The sequence below is a fragment of the Octodon degus genome, unplaced genomic scaffold, assembly GCF_000260255.1.
Source record: "Octodon degus isolate 3935 unplaced genomic scaffold, OctDeg1.0 scaffold00003, whole genome shotgun sequence".
NCBI classification, from domain to species: Eukaryota; Metazoa; Chordata; class Mammalia; order Rodentia; family Octodontidae; genus Octodon; species Octodon degus.
Window position 1 is genome coordinate 18,196,646 of NW_004524579.1, and position 19,135 is coordinate 18,215,780.

A 19,135-nucleotide genomic window follows, 5' to 3' on the forward strand; every position below is an offset into this window, starting at 1 on the left:
AACCAGACCTTCTTGTTAAATTAAAAGGTCATATAAAATTCCACATAGCAGCTTTTATTGAATAGCTTACATACATCTCAAAACTCGCTATCTTTTTTGTGTGTGTGTGGAACTGGGAATTGAACTCAGGCCCTTGCATTTGCCAGGGAAGCACTTATTCCACTGAGCCATCCCCTTGGCCCCAAAACTCATTATCTTTGTAAAATAGCTCCTCTTTCATTGTTAATTCTTTATTCATTGGATAGACTGTCCAACCTCTTGATTTATTCAAACCAAAAGCAGGACCCTTTTGACTTTTTTCTCTTGTTTATCTGCCACATGTGACAACTGTAATGTCTCATGAAGGCTGTATCATGGATCTGCACTGGGAAGGCCCCAAGGTCAGTGGTGGAAGCTAGAAAGTCTCTGCCAGCAGGATGAAGGAGCTGTGCTACGAGGCTGAGGGATCTGTACTGGAGTCAGGAAGCAAGGCTCAAAGTAAGGACAAGAGATTGCCCAAAGAGAACCATAGCCATCCTCAGGGATAATGAAGCCCTGAGCTCCTCCAATGAAGAGAACAGCCTGAGCCCATATCAGGAAAGCCAGCATGAAGGGTTACTTCAGGACAGTCAACAGCACACCATCTTCCCCTTCTTCCAGTTCTCCTTGTATGCTATTGGCAAAATTCCTTGCACGGGCCAGCCACACCCAGCACCACTCGGATTCTGTTCAGTGGGGCATTATAAACTGAGCATTGGTTATTCCACCACAGAGCCCTGCACTCATCCATGGGCTTATTCATTGGTGTTCTCAGCTGACTGAACTATTAGGGGGTGAGGTTCAGCGAGAGGAGTCTGATAGCTGGTTGTGCCTCAGGCGGGACTCTCTCTTTCTCTCTCTGGCCCTGTTCCCCTGTGCTCTGCTTCCTGGTCTCCACAAACTGAGCAACTTTGCTACAAAATAGCTTTCTGGCATAATGCTCCTGTCTGGATTCAGCTGACAGTAGACTGCAACCACCACCAAAATAATCTATGTGTTTTGTTAAGCTGTGCATGAAGGATACTTCTCTTCTGCAATGGAAAAACTGGACAACATGCCTTCTGTGCTGCTAGGAGAGTGAGCATTTGATAGTGCTAGACAGTCCAGCATTCTTCTTAAAGCCCTTCTCCAACTTCATCACACTTAGAGTAAAATCCAGATTCCTGCCTTGGATCTCTAAGTCCTCCGCTGCCTGCGGGTCCAGACTGAGCGGCCTACCGCAGTCCACCCTCCTCCCTCACTCCTTGACCCTCTGGCTTTTTCCTGCCAGAGAATCTGTAGCACATGTTCTTTTCATTCCTGCCCTTCCTGAAGATGAGCATGGTGGCCCTCTTATTTAGCTCAGGCGCTGGTCAAGGGGCACCTTCTTAGAGAAATGTTTTCTTTACTTCACATAAGAGGTATGTTCTGACTATTCTCAAATCGCTCTCAATTTTGATCTCTCAGAGCACTCACATTTATAAAATTACATTGTGTACAGTCTCCATTGGCACCAAAATTCCTGAAAATCATCACTCTTCCCTGGAAAAATGAACAAATGGAAAGGCTAGTCCATGTTAGGAAAAAAATACTTCTGCCTTCTTCCCAGAACTCAGCCAGGGAGGATAAGGCGGGGTGAGTGGAACCTGGAGGCTGGTGCACACAAGCTATAAAATTATCTCCTCTTCCTCGTGTAAATTATTCTGCAATTAATAATGAACCAATCTCCTAATAACTTAGTATATTAGTTGTGCATATATTTATTTTTTCTCAGATATAATGAAAGATTTTAAATGCACAGGAACACATGTTATATAATGTTCAACCTCATGGCTTCTAGGCCTTTCTTTGCAATTTAAAACCTACTAAGTAAATGCTTATTGAAAGAACAAGTGGCAGCATTAGGTGAGAAGAAGTGGAGGAGCAACATGCCTTTCTTTTCAGATGATAACAAACTTAACGTCAAAATAAAGAGCTCCAGCCAAGAGCAGCTCCATACATCCCCCAGCAAAGATCTTCTCTATGTTTAATGGTCTCCCCCTGGTCTTGCTCATTTCTTTTTAGTTTTAGTCTTTGCACAAAATTCAAAGAAACAAAGAGTCATAATGTAAGTCCTTGGAGAAGCTTGGTTAAAGAGTGAGAAACAGAGGTAAGCAGTGGATGTGATTTAAGACGGGTGCCCCAGACTTCATAAATTTCCTCAGTCAGCATTAGAGCTGCTTAATATTTTATATAGCATTGCTTGCCTAGGTGTGACATCTAGAAAACCTCATAAATGTATAAGCTTTCCTTTCTGATTTGTTTTTCTCTCCTGGCATTTAGAGATGTATTTTGTCCACATTGCTTGTATTCCTCTCCTCTTCTTGCTTGCTCATCCTGATGATAAACATTTGCAGTTTTCCTTGATTATATTTAAGAAATACATGCTAGACAATCTTTCTGTCTTTCTTTAAAATAATATTTGAAGATTACATAAAAGATATTTTAAAGTCTTATGAATAAGGAAACGTGATGAGCCCTTTATTCATTCATCTGTTCTTTAACCAGTATCTACCACACTAAATTTGCTGGAATAGAAACAAGGATGAATAAAATCAGGTCTGTCTGTACTCTAGGTAAAAATTTTTAGGCCCACACTTTCCCTGATAGGGAGTGCAAAAGGAAGGATTGTCAGGAGAATGATGCTGAGGGAGAGATCCCCATGCTCAGCCTGGGAACTGAGGGTGTATGAGTACCTCGAGACACACGCCTTTCATTGTTCTGGAGAAGTCCGAATAGGAGAGACATGAGTGAAGTGGAGAATGTGACCATGACTTTGATTTGCTTGCAGTACAATCAAAAAACAAAAATTCCTCAGTGTTTCCTAAGGATACTGCTATAGGAAGACTATATTAGCCTTTCACTACTATGACAAAATACCTGAGGTCATGAACTGAAAAACAGTAAAAATTTATTTTAGCTCACAGTTCAAGACTGAGATCTGGTGGTCCTATTGCACTGGGCTTGTGGTGAGGGCACAGAATGGCTATGGCGAGGTGTCTGTTGGGGGCAGATGGTTTATCTCATGAGCCAGGAAGGAAGGAGCAAAGGAGGAAGGGAAGAAAGGAGGGATGGAGGGAGAGGGTGAAGGAGAGATGGAGGAGGAAGAAGAGGAAGAGGAGGAGGAGGAAGAGTAGGAGGAGGAAGAAAAGGAGGAGGAGGAGGAGGAGAGAGAGAGAGAGAGAGAGAGAGAGAGAGAGAGAGAGAGAGAGAGGATAATGTGATCTCACAAACCACTCTGAGGCTCTACCTCTAAGAACTAAGGACCCCTCCACTGGGCTCCTTCTCAGTAGCTCCATCTTGAGGACAAAGTCCTTAACCATCAAACTTAGAGGAGAGTTATCATCTACATGTTAGCAACTACAGGCTTTGTTTTAAATGTGGCAAAGGAGGGGTCACTTCTTAATGAGGTACAGATTGATCAAAGCTAAGATCTAACCAGAATGGGACGAGGTGAAAGAAATATTGCTGCGGTTGCTGCTATAACTATAAAGCAAAAGATATTCTTCTGATAGCCAGTCAGCGAAAGAAAGGTGAAGGGTGGGACTGAGTCTTGCCCATAGAAACCACATGTACTAGAAGAGAACAACAGCTCCTTCCAGAATCAAAATAAATTATATAAATGCTACTATGGTCTCCACATCCCTGCATATGTGATGAATTTTGCAAGAAGATCTCTGTGGCTCTAATCCATTACCCTGGCCCCTAAACCAAAAGAGAGACCAAGAATAGAGCAAGAGCTGAAACTACAGATACTGCTCTCTGCCGCCGAAAGGCCTCAGAGTCACAGCTCAGGTCCACACAGTGGAGAGATGAAAAGGGAAGCAACAACTGGAGTTTCAAACTTAAGTAGATTGTGGGTAGCAGAGAATGCAAATTAAAACAACACTGAGATTCCACCTTACTCCTGAGAGAATGGCCATCATTGAGAAATCCAATACTGACAAATGCTGGTGAGGCTGCAAGGTAAAGGCGGTTCTTTTTCTTTTATGTATTTAGGACAGGTCTATAGGGTCTCACTGCACAGATCAGATTTGTATTGATTCTCCTGTTTTTGGCCTCCCAAGCACTGGGATTACAGGCACGCGCCACCACACCCAGTCTCAATCTCCGTCTCAGTATGCTCTAGTAGCAGGGCCAGCGCAGCATGCCTTGGAGCAAGCCCTGGTCCTGCATCTGCCTAGGAAGGCATTTTAATCCACTGAACTATATGGCCCAGCCTTAAGGTAGCTCTTGTGGGAAAGAAACTGGGTATAACCTCTATGGTAATCAATAAAATCCCTAAGAAACTAAAACTACGAATCTATTCAACTTAGCTATTTTCCATTTACATATTTTCCCAAAATATCATATCACAGTGCCACATACAAACACATATTTATAGTAGTACATCTCATGATAACTGTGTCTTGGAGTGGCCTACGTATTCATCACTAGTTGAATGGATAAAGACAATGTGGTATTTATACAGAATAGAATGCTACTCTTTAAAAAGAAGGGTAAATAATTTGCAGGAAATTGGAAGCACTTTGAAATTATAATACCAAGTGAAATAAATCAGCACACAAGCTTATAAGTACCCAATGGTTTCTCTTATGCAAGAAATTCAAAGTATAAATGCACTAAAGAAAAAATTAAAAGATAAGTAACAAGGAGAGATATTCTTTGCAAAAGAGAAGAAAACGAAGAAATGGAAGGAGGGGAGTTTATAGGGGGAGAAGGGGATGAAAGGGAGCTAACGCACTGTGCATGTGTACTGTGCATGTGTATCGACACTACACAAGGAATATGATCATTATTTATTGGTACTAAACATGCAATATAACACCTTTTAAAAATGAAAATAAAGCAACTAGATCAGATTAGTTCAACAACCTGAAGTGGCCATGAAGTTTTGGAATGTACTATTAAACAGGAAAAAAGAAAAAAAAAACCTGAGAAACAGAAGTTGAAAGAAGTATTTAAAACAATAAAGACTACTTTGTGGTTGAAACCCCACTGAGCTAGGCCACCTTCATCTGGTTTATAGCTACTTAGTAGCTAGAATATAAGAATTCTCACAGGAGTCCCTAAGTGTACATTTGTAGCTCTCATCTCCTGTTAGGCCTGAGGGATTCCTCTTTCTCAAATCCCTTGTGATTTCAAAGAAAGACCTTCAATAGGTCATAAGTAGTGCCTGTCCTTCCTTTTCTTCATATTTCTGGAAAAAATCTGGTGTCAAAGTTCCCAGAATACAGCAAAGCCCATGAGTTGGTGACACCTTGCTGTAACACTGATTGCAATGATCACCACTTTGGAACCCTGAGATCACCAGACAGATGACCTTGAACCCTGTGCAGCACAGTGAAGGTTAAATAGGGTGGGGGGCTGTCCTTCTGCCTGGCTTTCTGTCCTCCTGCATGCCTCGTAGTGCTGAGTGCTGCAAGGCAGTTGGGGACAATTGTGTTATCATAAAGCTCCAATTAAGGGGCCTCCCTGGTAGGTTGATCTGATCTCTTTAAAGAGTTGCTGATGTTGGCCAAGTTCTGCCCACAATCTGCATATCCACTCACTCCTGCAGGAAGAGAATTAGAGAAGGAATTTTGCTCAGTGAGGTTGACACCTGCTGATAGCTCACAGCCATAGCTTCTGGTGTGAAAGTTTTAGAAATTGGTGAGCAGACCACTGCCTATTTTCCTCAGAAAAAAAACCCACTAATATTCCTCTTAAACAAGCCATGGTGGGCTGGGAAGATAGCTCTATAGAATAAGCACTTGCCTGCAAGTGCAGGGTCCTGAGTTCAATCCCTGGTACCACGAAAAAAAAAAGTCATAGTTTGTTTTGGAATATTCAGAATTGTGGGACACTTGTTGTTCAGATGTCCCTAAAGCAGTACCTGGAAGACTTAAAGGAAGGCAGACGAGCCCTGACATAATTGATCTTTCCTCTATCAATCACTTTCTTTTTAAATTTAATTTAATTTTGTTTTTCATAACAAAGAAAAAGACAATACCGTCAGGGAGTTGGCACTAAATGAATTACAAGATAAACTTTTATAATGAGACAAAAGTTCTGTTCCATTTTCAAGATACTTTTCTGTAAAACCTGGACTCTACCATTTCATAACCAAGTGCTCTGATTTAGAAATGTCTGAACACATTCACTTGCCCAACACATTTGCAGAGCGGTGTATGATATGGGAAAGAATGAGCAATAACTCACTTATATCACAGAAAATAACAAAAGGTACGAATTTATACCAAATAGTAGTAGAATTCTAGTTTCAAATGTGAGGGTTAACACCAGCATTTCCTTCACTGTATTCAAGTCAAAACGCAGCTGATACAATAGTTCATCTAAAATTGCCAAGAACTGTCAAATTGCAGCCTTTATTAAATGTGTGCATGAATGATATAAATCTTCAGTGAGCCCAGGGTCACTTTGATCCTTTTAGTGGCTCGTAAAGCAGCGTGTGTCTTCCTGCGGACAAAGGAAGCAGATGCCAAGGCGGAGGGAGGAGCCACAGAAGAGTCTTTGAAGGGAGGAAAGGAAGGCAGTGAGCATCAGATGGCCTCAGACCATGAGACTAGCTTTCGGCTACACTCACTGTGGAAGAGAAAGACAATGAAAACTGGGGATCTTATAAATTGAGCTCATCTCCTGATCCTTCTCTATTGCTATCTACAGGTTGTGGGTATAAAATCTAATGTTCGCCATGGCGTCTGGAGCAAATCAAATTGAGCTGAATGAAGTTTAAGTGCCCCCTGAAAGAGCCTCAACCTAAGGTCAGAAACCTAATTATTGTCACCACAAGGGACTGGCTAGAGGAAGCACATGGCCCTGAGCTATTTGGATTTAGCAAAAAATACTCTTTTCTCCTTCATCTATAGGTAATTTGTTTGATGTGCTTTTCTTTCCAAAACCCAACGTGGCTGTATTTTGCCTTTTTGAAGAGCAGGATGGATTTAACAAAACTCGCAAGTCAGGAAAGCGACACCAGCCAGGAAATGAAAGTCAAAACTGTTACACAGGCTGCTGGGCCCCTCTCTCGTTGCTTCTATGTAAATATGTAGTACACAAGCCAGTTTCTCTGCACAGGACCCCAGGACAAATGAGATATGAATTTAAAATTTTAAAATGTATTTTTTAAAGAAAAAAACAGTCCATGAGGCCAGGGCATAAATATTATTGTTGTTATTATTCTAGTACCCACTAAATAACACTGCTGATGGCATGTTTGTTCAGTAAGCGCCTTCTGAGGATTCCAGCAAGGGTTCGACAGGTGAAAGGCTACACTTTGCATTGGAGAACCCCCGAGCAAGGTTTGGAAGCATGAGATTTTAATAAGATGAGTCTTTTCCCATCTAAATTTTCAGTATATTGATACAGTTACTCATATTGCAATTTCAGAATAAATGCTACTGGCATAGCTCTAGCTAGCGAATGCCCCTCTACTAATCTTTAAGAGACATCACAGTAAGTAGCACGTTATCACAAAGGCAGAGTCCTTGGGTCATGGTAGGGTGAAATGGTATACACTTCTAGCAAATACCCCAGCACGCAAGATAAAACTTGATATACTACTAACTTTTCAAAAACTTAATCAAAGTTGTTACTTATTTTTATTTCCATCATTGATTTAAGTAAAAATTTCAACATAATTCTTTTAACATACTAAATGGTCTCACATTGCCACACAGGACTAACACAAAAATATGAAAAAGATGAAAAGAACTTCTCTCGGTGGAGCACATTGGGTAATATGAAAAAGCAGCAGTGCTGCAATATATAAACTTGTCAGCATAAGATTACTGGAAAGGGAGAAGTTCATAAACCTCTGTTTTACTATATACATTTTAATTTTTACTATGAATAAATATTCAAGAAATATACAAGATTTGTCAGTAGTCAATAATTTATCACAGGAGCCAGGGAGATAGCTCAGTGGAATGAGCACTTCCCTGGCAAGTGCAAGGGCCTGAGTCCAATCCCCTGTTCTGCAAAAAAAAAAAAAAAAAAAAATAATAATAATAATAATAATAATAATAATAATAACTTATCACAAATGAATGTGAAGCTTCTTCCCAGGACAAAAATTCCCCTTTGGACGCCTTCAGATCATTGCCCTCTTCCTTCTGTAACCGTTGTCCAGATTTGGAACACACACTCGTTTTTGTATGATATTTACAGTTGTATCCCTTTGTGGCAGTTACTTTTCTCTCCTTGCTAGGACAAAATACCAAACACCAGAAGTTAGGAGGGAAAGGTTGATTTAGCTCACAATTTGTAGAGGCTTCCATCCATAATCAGCTGGCTCCAAGGCTGGGTAGGAAGGCACAGGGTAACATTTCAAGGTGGTAGAAGACAGGAAAGGCAGCAAAAGCCGAAAGGAGAATAAGCCTCTTTTCATCCCTTGACAGGCTACCCACCCCACAAGGCAGGGGTAGTGCTCAGGAGGACGTTTACAAAGTGAGGACCCTGGCCCCTGCTGAGTTGCTTAATTAAATTTCTCAAGTTGACACACTGTGTCAAACATTACCCCCCAAGACAACATCGCTGAATGTTACAATTGGTATGATTTGTGCTTGAAATTCACAGACCTGGAATTAGACTGCATGTATGTCTCTGTGTCTGGTTTATATTGAACGTAACTTGAGTTTTTAATGAGAGTCAATCAAATACTTGCTAGGGCTCTTGTCATTGCCATCACTTATTCAGTCCCTATCCTTTTCAGAGGTCACACTAGTACAGCAGGCCCTCTGTCCCACAGGCCAAGACAGGCGTTCACCATAAACCACCATGTTGCCATAAACTACGCGGCATGACTCAAAGCCTCATGCACACATAACATTTATTAGATGGGAAGCAATAAGTGGAGTAAAAGTGATGCAAGATTTGTGCACTTTCTGGGAAAATGGTAAGTTTAAAAAGCACACAGTTTGAGTAACATGATTCCATGGATCCCTTAAAAATCCTAGCAATGGGGCAGGCAAATAACTTGCTGCAGTATAGGGAAGTTGTGGCCATGGATGATTCTGATGACAGAGGAGTGTGTGTTAAAAATGGAAAGAAAGGGAGAGAGGCTATGAGCAGGTGCCTTTCTCTGTCATACAGGCAAGGCGATATTTCCTGTGTGTTTATGTCTACTGTTAGGATTCTAGCTTCTGGAAGAAAGATAGTAGGATAAGCTCCATACATGCGCTCATAAAGTTGACTTGAGTGGAGGCAGAGGGCAGGGGAAAAGAAGGGGATTAAAGGGTGACAAGGCAAGCTCGGCTGCCTCCAAACCAGCCAGGGCACCCACAGGTTATCTCTGGGATCTGTGAGCAACCTCAAGAGTTGACTGAGGACCTAACAGAATGTTTAGCCCCATGCACCTAAATCATAACTTCCTGCTGAAAGTTGTAGAATGTCAGGATAAACATTATGAAGTAAATATTGCGCACAATGGGGAGGGAATTAGCTGTGCCATTCCCATTAATGCTAATGAGACTTCGGTGGTTAATTTCCCATGCCTTGTGCTGCACATTTGCCCCAATTAGTTATGTCAAGCTTGTGCCACACTCCGACCAAGTTTTCACTTTGGGGGAGGGGTGCCAAGGGATGTGGGTAATTGTCCTCATCATTTCTTTCAATTTCAGATGGTGACGACAAGGCTAAAGTCACTGTATTATTTGCTTCTTCAAAGGAACAGCCTCTGAGAAACCAGCACTTTGCCAAAACTTTTGAAATGCACAACCTCTTGGAAATCATTGTTTTCATTAGGAAGCTACCTGCTGGGGCGTTCTCTTAGAGGAGACGGGTTTATTTTAGTTTATTTATTTTACTCCAAAGAATAATTTCATCTCTATTCTCATTAGACCTACAGTTTGGTTTAACATCCCTATTACTTCAATGATGCTCCAGATAATAGGAAATTAGAGGAGATGTAGAAGTGATTTTTACAGGAGTACGATCGGATGGATCAGTCCATAATAAGCTTTTATTCTTGTGTATAACATAGTTTTCTCTTTTGTTCCAGATAAGTGCGTGTAGTTCTCATTTATGGAACCTCTTCCACATCCTCATTATGTATCATGTGTGTGTTTCTCTTGTTTTTACAATAAGATTGTAAATTTGCAAACGTTGTGGCAGTGTTTTATGCATCTTTACCTTTCCTGATAGTAAAATGTCAGACATCTGGTTATTGTTTTCTAATAAACATCAATATAATACACATAATAGACAGTGATAGGAAGTAATAGAAAGTAGCTTTAGATGTCCAATTCAGATTTCCTTTAAACCAAATCTTAGGATCCCTGCAATCGTGTCATATGTATTTTCAGACTCCCAAAACATTTGCCTTTACTATAGGAGATTTATTTGGGGAATAAGTTCCTTAAAGAAAATAATGGTCTGTTTGAATTATAAATTGGAATTGGTAAGGCAGATAGAAAGAGAGGGGGTTTTGTGGCAAGCTTTTTGAAAAAAATAATAGGTAAAATCCACTTTTAAGCTGGAGTCAGGTGGGTTTTGAGAGGTGGCTGGGGAGACAGCGGTACACCTCCAACAGGAGCCTCAAAGCCCTGTACTTAAACAGAGAGAACAAAGACTGAGCAGATGCGAGGGCTGGGGGAAAGAGGTGACATGTACGACTCGAGATCTCTTATATTTCAAACATCCCTGTTATTCTTCACACTTCTTTGGGAAGGCACTGGGACCTCCAGATGCAAGACCACAATTGGTGTTCATAGATGGGAACGTTTACATTTTGAATGACAGTCTGACACAGGCAGGAAACTACCAACTGCTCATTAGTCACATTATCAAAAACAAAACACAAGGCAGGTAAGCATTTCATTCAATCCTGAAAAAGGTACGAAGGAGCAAAAAAGATAAACAAAATAAACAAAACCAACACTAAAGAGTGTAATATCTCTCCTTACAAGTGCAAATTGTTTAAAATGTCACAAATGCAGTAATGAGTAAACTCTTGATAAATAAGAATCGAACAAATAAATGAAGGGATGATCCCACAATACACCAGTACTAGATTGGCCTCGGAAGATGTGTTTTGAAACCTCCATAGACAAGTTCAGCCAAGTAACCTTCCTAGGAGCAATTTATATCTATAAGTAAAAAGGCATAACCAGGTCTTACCCATCAGAAATGCCCGCCACTTTTCATGCTTCTCTCCATAAAACAGTCCAAATTTGCCTCATCTCTCATCAGCAGTAATTACAGTTAACGTACTCAGAGTTCTATGTGTCACATGATATTCTAACAATTTCTATATGTATTCAATAATTTCGTGCCTCAATAAACCTATGATGTGAGTGTTATAATCATCACTATATAAATGCAGACCTTGAAGTACAGAAGCCTGTTCCATCAGTCAGCTTTCCAATCCTGGAATAGAATATCAATATAAAATGGAAGAGGTTTGATTTGGCTCATGGTTTCAGAAGATTCAGTCTGTGGTCATCTAGCTTCGAAGCAGAAGCATCACATGAAAGAACATAGTGGAGCAGTGATGTTTAATCGGCGGCATACATCCAGGAAGCAGAGCAGGGGCAGCACCAGAGAGAAAGGTGGAAGGCAGTGTCAGGTACAGATCTTGAGGTCATAGCTCTATGATGCACACAAATGTTCCCAGAATAGGCTTTAGTAATCTGTTGGGCAGCTCCCAAGTCAATCGTGTTGACAATACCTTGTAGCCTTTGGCACCACCTCTCCAAGTCATGAACAATCAAAAAGAAAAGCTCAGGATTCTAACCAAGGATGCCTGACTTCGCCACTTGCTCACTCTTCCATTCCTTCTTCCCTCCCCTCCCCTTCCCATCCCATCGTGTCTCTCCTCTTATTTTTGATGATACATGATGAACCTGCTACATGGACTTAATTTTGCCTGCTTCCAAGATTCATGTGTTCAAATTCTAACCCCTAGTACCTCAGAATTGGACCACATTAGAAGATAAAAATCCTTATAGAGGTAATTGAGCTAAAATGAAGTTAAACGGGACCCTAATCCAATGTCTGTGGTGCCCTTATAAGAAGAGAAAGTTTGGGGCTGGGGAGATAGCCTAGCGGCATAAGCGCCTGCCGGGCAAGAGCAAGGTCCAGAGTTTGATCCCAGGTACAGCAAAAAGAAAAGAAAAAAACAAAGACTGCAGAGAAAATTTGAAGCCAGTGAAGCACAGGTGAAAGATGATGAGTAGGAATGAGAGAAAGATGACGGTCCAATAGGCAAGAAGGGAGATTTGGAGCAAATTGTTCTTCCATAGTCCCAGAAAGAACCAAAGAACCAGTACTAGCCATACCTTGATTTTATAATTCCAACCTGAAAACTGTGAGAAAGTATATTTCTGTTGTTTAAACTGCTCCATCTGCTATTTCATTATGGAACTCTTGGCAAACTAATCCACATTCTATACAGTTTTCACCATTTAAGTTCTATAATCCAGTGACTTTTGTATATTCATACAGTTCTGAATCCATCACCCAAATTAGTTTTAAGCCAGGAACCAGATCCACTTTCCCACCAGCTGCCTCTTCCCATCCCAGTCCCAGACAAATGATCTATGTTTCATCTGTATAAATTTATCTATTCCAGATATTTCACATAAATAAAAGCATGCAACATGTGGCCCTCCTCTCTGGTTTCTTTGAGTCATTAAAAATATTTCTTACCCTGACACATTATATTATTATAGTATCTCTTTATTCTTATATTAATCATTCTATAACACTTAATTTCTAACAATTACCACTAATTTACATAAATATTCAACGGCGCTCTGAAATAAACTTTCAAATGAATCACTGAGATGTGTAACTACATGCAGGAGTGAACAATGATGAACCCCACTGAATGAAATGCACCAAGTGTGCTACAGAACAATTAAACTAGAAGATAATGCAGTTTTTTCACTAAATCATGCAAATAGTCTTGTCTTCATTTCTGGATGCCTTAAGTGCCCCCAAAGCATTTCAGTGGTCCTCTATTTGTTCCATGAATATCAATGATAAAAATAAATACTTGAAATGGTATTGCAACCCACCATTTACTTACCATTTAAAAAAGTTATTTCCCAAGAGCCTACTGAGCAACTTTGTTTCTGTTCTCTAAAATCTATTGCATAAGAATTATTATGCATTGTGATTGAGAGGGATTAAAGCTAAGCTTCCGTCCCTGTGGGCAGTTCTGGGCCAGAAGTAAGGCTAAAGAAAATGGCCCAGAGATATGGCGAAAGTGCCACAAGGCGCACTCAGTCAGGAAGGCTTCGTGAAGAAGGGAGATGAAACTCAACACTCATTTTGCAAAGATTAGCAATGTTTCAATAACGCATAACTGAAGTCTGACTTTGAAACACAGGAACTTATGAATTGACAACTGCAGGAATGGCACTGATTTTAAGCACATCTGTATCCAAATGACAGAACAATGTCCTCCTCAGGGATACTCTTCCTGACAGCCCGGTTCTGTCTTCTTCCACCTATCTTGACCCTCACCATTTATCTGATGATATAGCCATATTAGATCCTTTCAAATCCTTTAATTTGTAAAAAGTCCCCAAGTCGCTTTGGGGACTTTTTGCAGCTCTTTCCTCATGCTGTGTAACTTGGGAGATATTTATGGACAGGGAGAATTTCTGTCTTCAGCAATATCCTAATCAACTAAGAACAAGGTTTAGGAAACCTTCATTCTTTCTAGCCTTAATAGTGACTCATTTCTCATATTTTTGTGTTTTTCCTGAAGCAGCTCTGTATGCAACATCTTGCCATCTGAGCACACAGTGCTCTTGCTGTTTATGATTGTAGAGGTGAGGACAGCTTTCCTCCTGGTTCCACCTATCTAATGTCTTAGTGGAATTCTCGTTGTTCTGCACGGCTCTGAGCTCACTCTGTAGGCAGAGTTCTCTGGCGGGAAGGTGAATCATCCATTCCTGAGAGCAAACACGGCAGTACGAGGATGTCTTTCTCACAACCGATAGAAGAGGGAAAGAGAAATTACCTAAAAGGAACACTAACTGGACACTAATACAGGTGTCCATGTATCAACTGAAAAGAGTGAATAGAGAGTCAGAATTTATGGAAAACTAAGAAAGGAAAATATAGGAATACAGATATTTAGGAAGCATAAATGTGGAAGGAGTGTTTGTGGAAGTTGGAGAGAAGGGCGTGGTACAATGACTAGAGCACACAAAGTCTAAGTGGGTGTATTATAGTATCTCCTCTCCCCTCTAGCTTTCTTATCATTTCCTTTTACAAAGTTAAACAAGTAAATCTTGTAGCAGGCCTGATGAAACAAAAAGCAAAGCTAGATGATCTACTGTAAGATGCAACAGCCACATTTGCGGATTGCAACCTATCTGTGGAAACAAGGTGTGTACACACCCCCTTTGCTGATGCTGACATATTAACACATGACCAAATCCCATACTCCAAAATCAATGAAAACACTGCAGTCCCCAGGCTTGGGAGCTGACATTACAGTCTGAAGAAACCAGGCTCAGTGAGTATCCTGTCAGGGTCCTGCTGGACCACAGTTGGCCTCTGAGTGCAGTCTCCTCCTCAACCAGTGAAGGTCGCATGGTAGTTCAAAAAGAATCCTGGCGATATAAATTATGTAAAACAACCACTTCAGGGTGTTAAACTGAACTGAAGTCTGAATTTAACTGCCCAGCAAATCACTGCAAAGGGACTATAGCAATATCTTTAATAGATGATATAAATACTTAGGGCATAAAACTGCCTATTCTACTTATTTTCATTACAACAATACCCTCCCTCCACCAGAGCTGATTAGGACAGATAAACAGGCTCGCAGGCTTCTGTTTCCTCAACACGCATTTTTCCTAAGTTACACACGTTCCATACCACCCTAAATTTTTTTATGTTTGAGTTGTAATCTAGACTCATTCCTGGAAGACCAGGAGCAGCAGACAAGATCTGCTGTTTTGTACAGAATTCTTAGATTACTAAGGTTCATAAATTCCAATGTTGGCCACCATTTCAGGTTGATATAAAATCTGTCAAAATGTAGCCCGGTTCTAAATCACCCTTTAAGCTCCATATCCCCCTGATCAGCCCTGTTCCCACCTCTTTCTATAATCCCAGAAGCACATGAACCCCTCAGGCTTCCTGTTCTGACCCTTGAGGCTGTCAGGTGGGGTCCTTTACCATGTCTGCATTTCCCCCCCCCAAGTTAAATGAATGAAGGTTTCCTAAATCAAAGATCACAGTATAGTGTGAGTATTCAATAATATGTGGCAAATGTTCAGAAAAGAAGGGGGTATTGGTGGGCAAGGGGCAAATAGAGTGATTTAAGTATAGAGATTAAGGTTTATAACCAAATATGCCATTGGTTTTTCTTAATCTCAGTTTCTTTTTCTGTAAAGTGGGGATAATTCCTTGTAAGTCTTAGTTATAAGAACTGAAACACAATAGTACCTGCTAAGTATTTTTTCTTAATCTAACTGTTTTGTTTTTCATTTGTTCATGTTTGTTCATGTAACTTCTGGATACTTAACAGTTGTTGAGAAGTTTGTGTGTTAGTCTAAACCTTGGATTACACCACGCATCGTTTCTGCCTCTAAATTCGCCCATTGTTTCCAAGTTTGGCTTTTGTCCTGAATCTTTTCTTTCTACTCATTCCAGCCTTCTCTACCTTTTCTTGTTTCCAAAATTTCATTGCACTGTATTCACCCCCGTAGCTACTTATCAAATGTTTCACATCCATTACTTTTCTTCACAGGGACTACACTTTCAGTTTCTTGTTTTACACATCTATATAACTGATAAAATATTGGTCCTTTAGTACAAATACAATAAATATATGCTGATTAACAGAGACAAAAATAATAGCATGATCAATAATGTACCAACTAGGTAATAGTCAAGTATAATAGAAAACAGTACAAAAGTCTGGTATGACAGTATGATGCAAACATACTGCTATGATGTTTTGTCGGGAATTTGTGTGTGTGTGTGTGTGTGTGTGTGTGTGTGTGTGTGTGCAATGTCCCACCATGCAACTAGGATCATAGTGATCCTCCTGTTTTCAGCCTCCCTAGTGCTGGAATAACAGTCATGCACCACCACACCCAACTCCATCACTGGCTCAGCCTGCCCAGGAGGCGGGGCCATTGCGTACTGCCAGGGATCGAACTCTGGCCCCTGCACTTTCCTAAGCAAGCACTTAGTTCACTGAGCTATCACGCCAGCCCTTTTCTATGATGCTTTGTACAGGTTATCTTATTGAAAGCAAGCTTAAATGTATAAAAGCAAAACAACAATAAGATATTTCTAGGAAGGAAACACAGCTAAATTGTTTGAGTTTCTCCAGATAGAGGCTTTGTAGAGAAAATTAAATTTCAAATGTTTCTACTGGCAGAGTTGCAATTAAAAAAGGCTGTGGGGCTTTGGATAATATTATTTTCATATAGTAGGTGGTCTATCAGTGAGCTGCCATTGTTCAAAACATGGCTAACTCCGTAGGAACCACTTCTCCAGTCCAGTCATGACATTTCTTGAGTTCTCGTAGTTTCTCCCACTAGCAACCAGAAATAAGGACTTCTGAAGATGCTTTTGCCTGCTTTGTGGCTTACTAAATGTGCAACTTTGTTTCTAACTAAATTTCAACTTCTTTTTACTGAGAACTTTTTCCATTTTCAAAAAAGAACACACACACACACACACAAAAAAAAAAAAAAAAAAAAAAGAAAACTGATGCAGACTTGGGACTACAGACAGTGTGCAACAAGCTTTTTGGTTCATCAGACTTACTAAATTTTATCTGTTTTAAATATTACCGTGAAATCCAGCTATGTCTCAAAAACCCACCACGTTTCAGTAAGGCAACACGTGACAGAGCACCAATAAAAACAGCAATTCCCTTTCTAAACTCTGCTAGGAGGTGAAACCATGTTGCACAGTGGAGCATAACAGTTTGAAATTCTGAAATACAAAGCAAGGCTGCCCACTCAGAAGTGAGGCTCATCCTCCACACTGCGGCATCTGGTTACTAAGAAAGGGCTAATTCCTGTCCTTGGATGCTCCAGTACACCTTCTATTACACTAAGTTCAATGAAAACCCCAAGGGGAGAGCTTGACCCTCACCATTTATCTGATGATATAGCCATATTAGATCCTTTCAAATCCTTTAATTTGCAAAAAGTCCCCAAGTCGGTGAACTAAACAAATAGCAGCTCTTTCCTCATGCTGTGTAACTTGGGAGATATTTATGGGACAGGGAGAATTTCTGTCTTCAGCAATTTCCTAATCAACTAAAAACAAATGGAGAAAGCAAATCCATGAAATAGGAAAGGGCAAGACCACCAAGCTATGATTTCAAAGGCAGCAAAGAAACGTTACCAACAGAAATCTTACAGAATTTGAAATTCAGGGAAATAACTGAGGACATCAGAGCTAGAGCCCTCTGCTGGTGGCTCAATAGAACAGAACCCTGTAAATCACAGTGGGCCCGCCCTTTGCCCCCAATATCAACTACATATTTCATGGGGCTCATTCTATTTAATGTGATAAACTTTAACATCAGCTATTCCTGGAAATCTTCTATATTCAAATACAACATTTTTAATGATACTTGCTGTGCGCATGTTAGTGTCTGTGAGAGCAATCATAAACCCCAGAACAGCAGTAGGTTTGGCCCCCAGCTTCCAATCATGAACTGTTTCAGAAGACTGCTTGCTTTGGGTTTCGCTTGTGACTGCAGATGGCTGCCCTGCGCCTGGGTATCCATTCCCTTTCCCCTTCCCCTTCAGGAGCACTGCAGCTACAGCGTTCCAGATGATGAAACATCTACTGTCATTGTCTTCCTGCAGCTCCTCTAAAACCCTATTTTACACCATGAATCCTCACTGTCAGGAAAATCTTCCCTAAAATATAACTTAACTGCCTCCATGCTGAACCTCAAATTGTTTCTTCTCATCTTTTTCTTCATAGGAAAGAGAATAACCTGTGTCCTTGTATGACTGTTTGTGCCCACAAACTCAGAATAGAAAAGTACTTCTGTTTCCAAAGAATGCAACTGCAGAATTTCTGTACACAGCCAGAGGAGAGGGCTTCAAAAGTCAGCACTCAAGAAAGTGTGGAGAATGGCTCGTAACTGGATCCATTTTCACTGTCCTTTATGTGGGTATCTGCCCTAAAGTTCTGGGTCATCTGTGCAATGTTTCTCACTGACAACACGCTGGTGGTGGAGATAGTTTTGTCCACAGACCTTAAATTCATCATTTTCCTTTTTCCATTTTACATAGCTCATAGCACACCTGTAACCAATAAACTGAGACAATGACTGGTCTAGCATAGAAAGAAGGGCAGTCATAGCATGAAGCAAAGCTGTCAGTGTCACACTGACATCATTTTAAACTTCTTTGAGACTTATTTAAATTCTTTTTAAGTTTGTATAGATTGGTGTGGAACATATTTATTGAACTTCTTTTCTCCTGTTGTCCCAACTCTACCAGTACCCGTCTTCACTTTCCTGCTTATCTGACGTGGAGTGCTTGCGGATCAGCATATTCACTTACACGTTTCAGTGGTGCCAAGACTCCTAGTTCTCAGTGAAGAAATGCATCTTACTTCCTAGTATCCAGCAACCGTTAAGCAGGACTGGGCCCGTTATTCCAAACTTCAATGCACACAGTGTGCTTGCTATTCTTGATCTGTTTGTCTTCACAGAAGTTCAGAAACAAAGATGTAAAGGAATTCTCATAGCTAGACTAAGGTGGTGAAGTACTTGGTTAAAGGCTTTTAGAACTTCCAGATCAAGGACATACGTAAGAATGGAACTTAGCATCTCACTTGGGCTTGTATCTCAGCAGCTAAGCATAATCAAAGCATTCGTGCTACTACATTATAAAAGGTCTTAAAGCAAGAAATAAAGTTCAGCCAAAATGACTGTTTGGGGCTGGAAAATTTTTCAGGGCAATTTAAGCACTAGGGAATAGTTAAGTTAAAAAATCTCACTCATCAGAATATGAAGATCAAGCTTGAAAATATGGAAAGTACCCTCATCATAAAAAATATTTATTTCTTTAGTCTAAAGGGAGGATATTTAAAGAATTTCAATGAGAGAAATGAAAGCTAGTAACTTTTTTTTTTTTTTTTTTTTTTT

The 19,135-nt window shown here is 40.4% G+C and overlaps 1 long non-coding RNA gene across 1 annotated transcript in view; it reads right to left on the reverse strand.

The window, feature by feature from the left end:
- Positions 1-856: 856 nt before the first annotated feature.
- LOC111816790 overlaps positions 857-19,135 on the reverse strand; it is a 19,207-nt gene continuing 928 nt past the window's right edge. Inside the window, exons 2-3 of the long non-coding RNA XR_002821124.1 lie at positions 4,777-4,779; positions 857-871 (exon numbers count right to left, since the gene is read on the reverse strand). This is a non-coding gene — a long non-coding RNA (uncharacterized LOC111816790). The remainder of the gene's footprint in view (positions 872-4,776; positions 4,780-19,135) is intronic.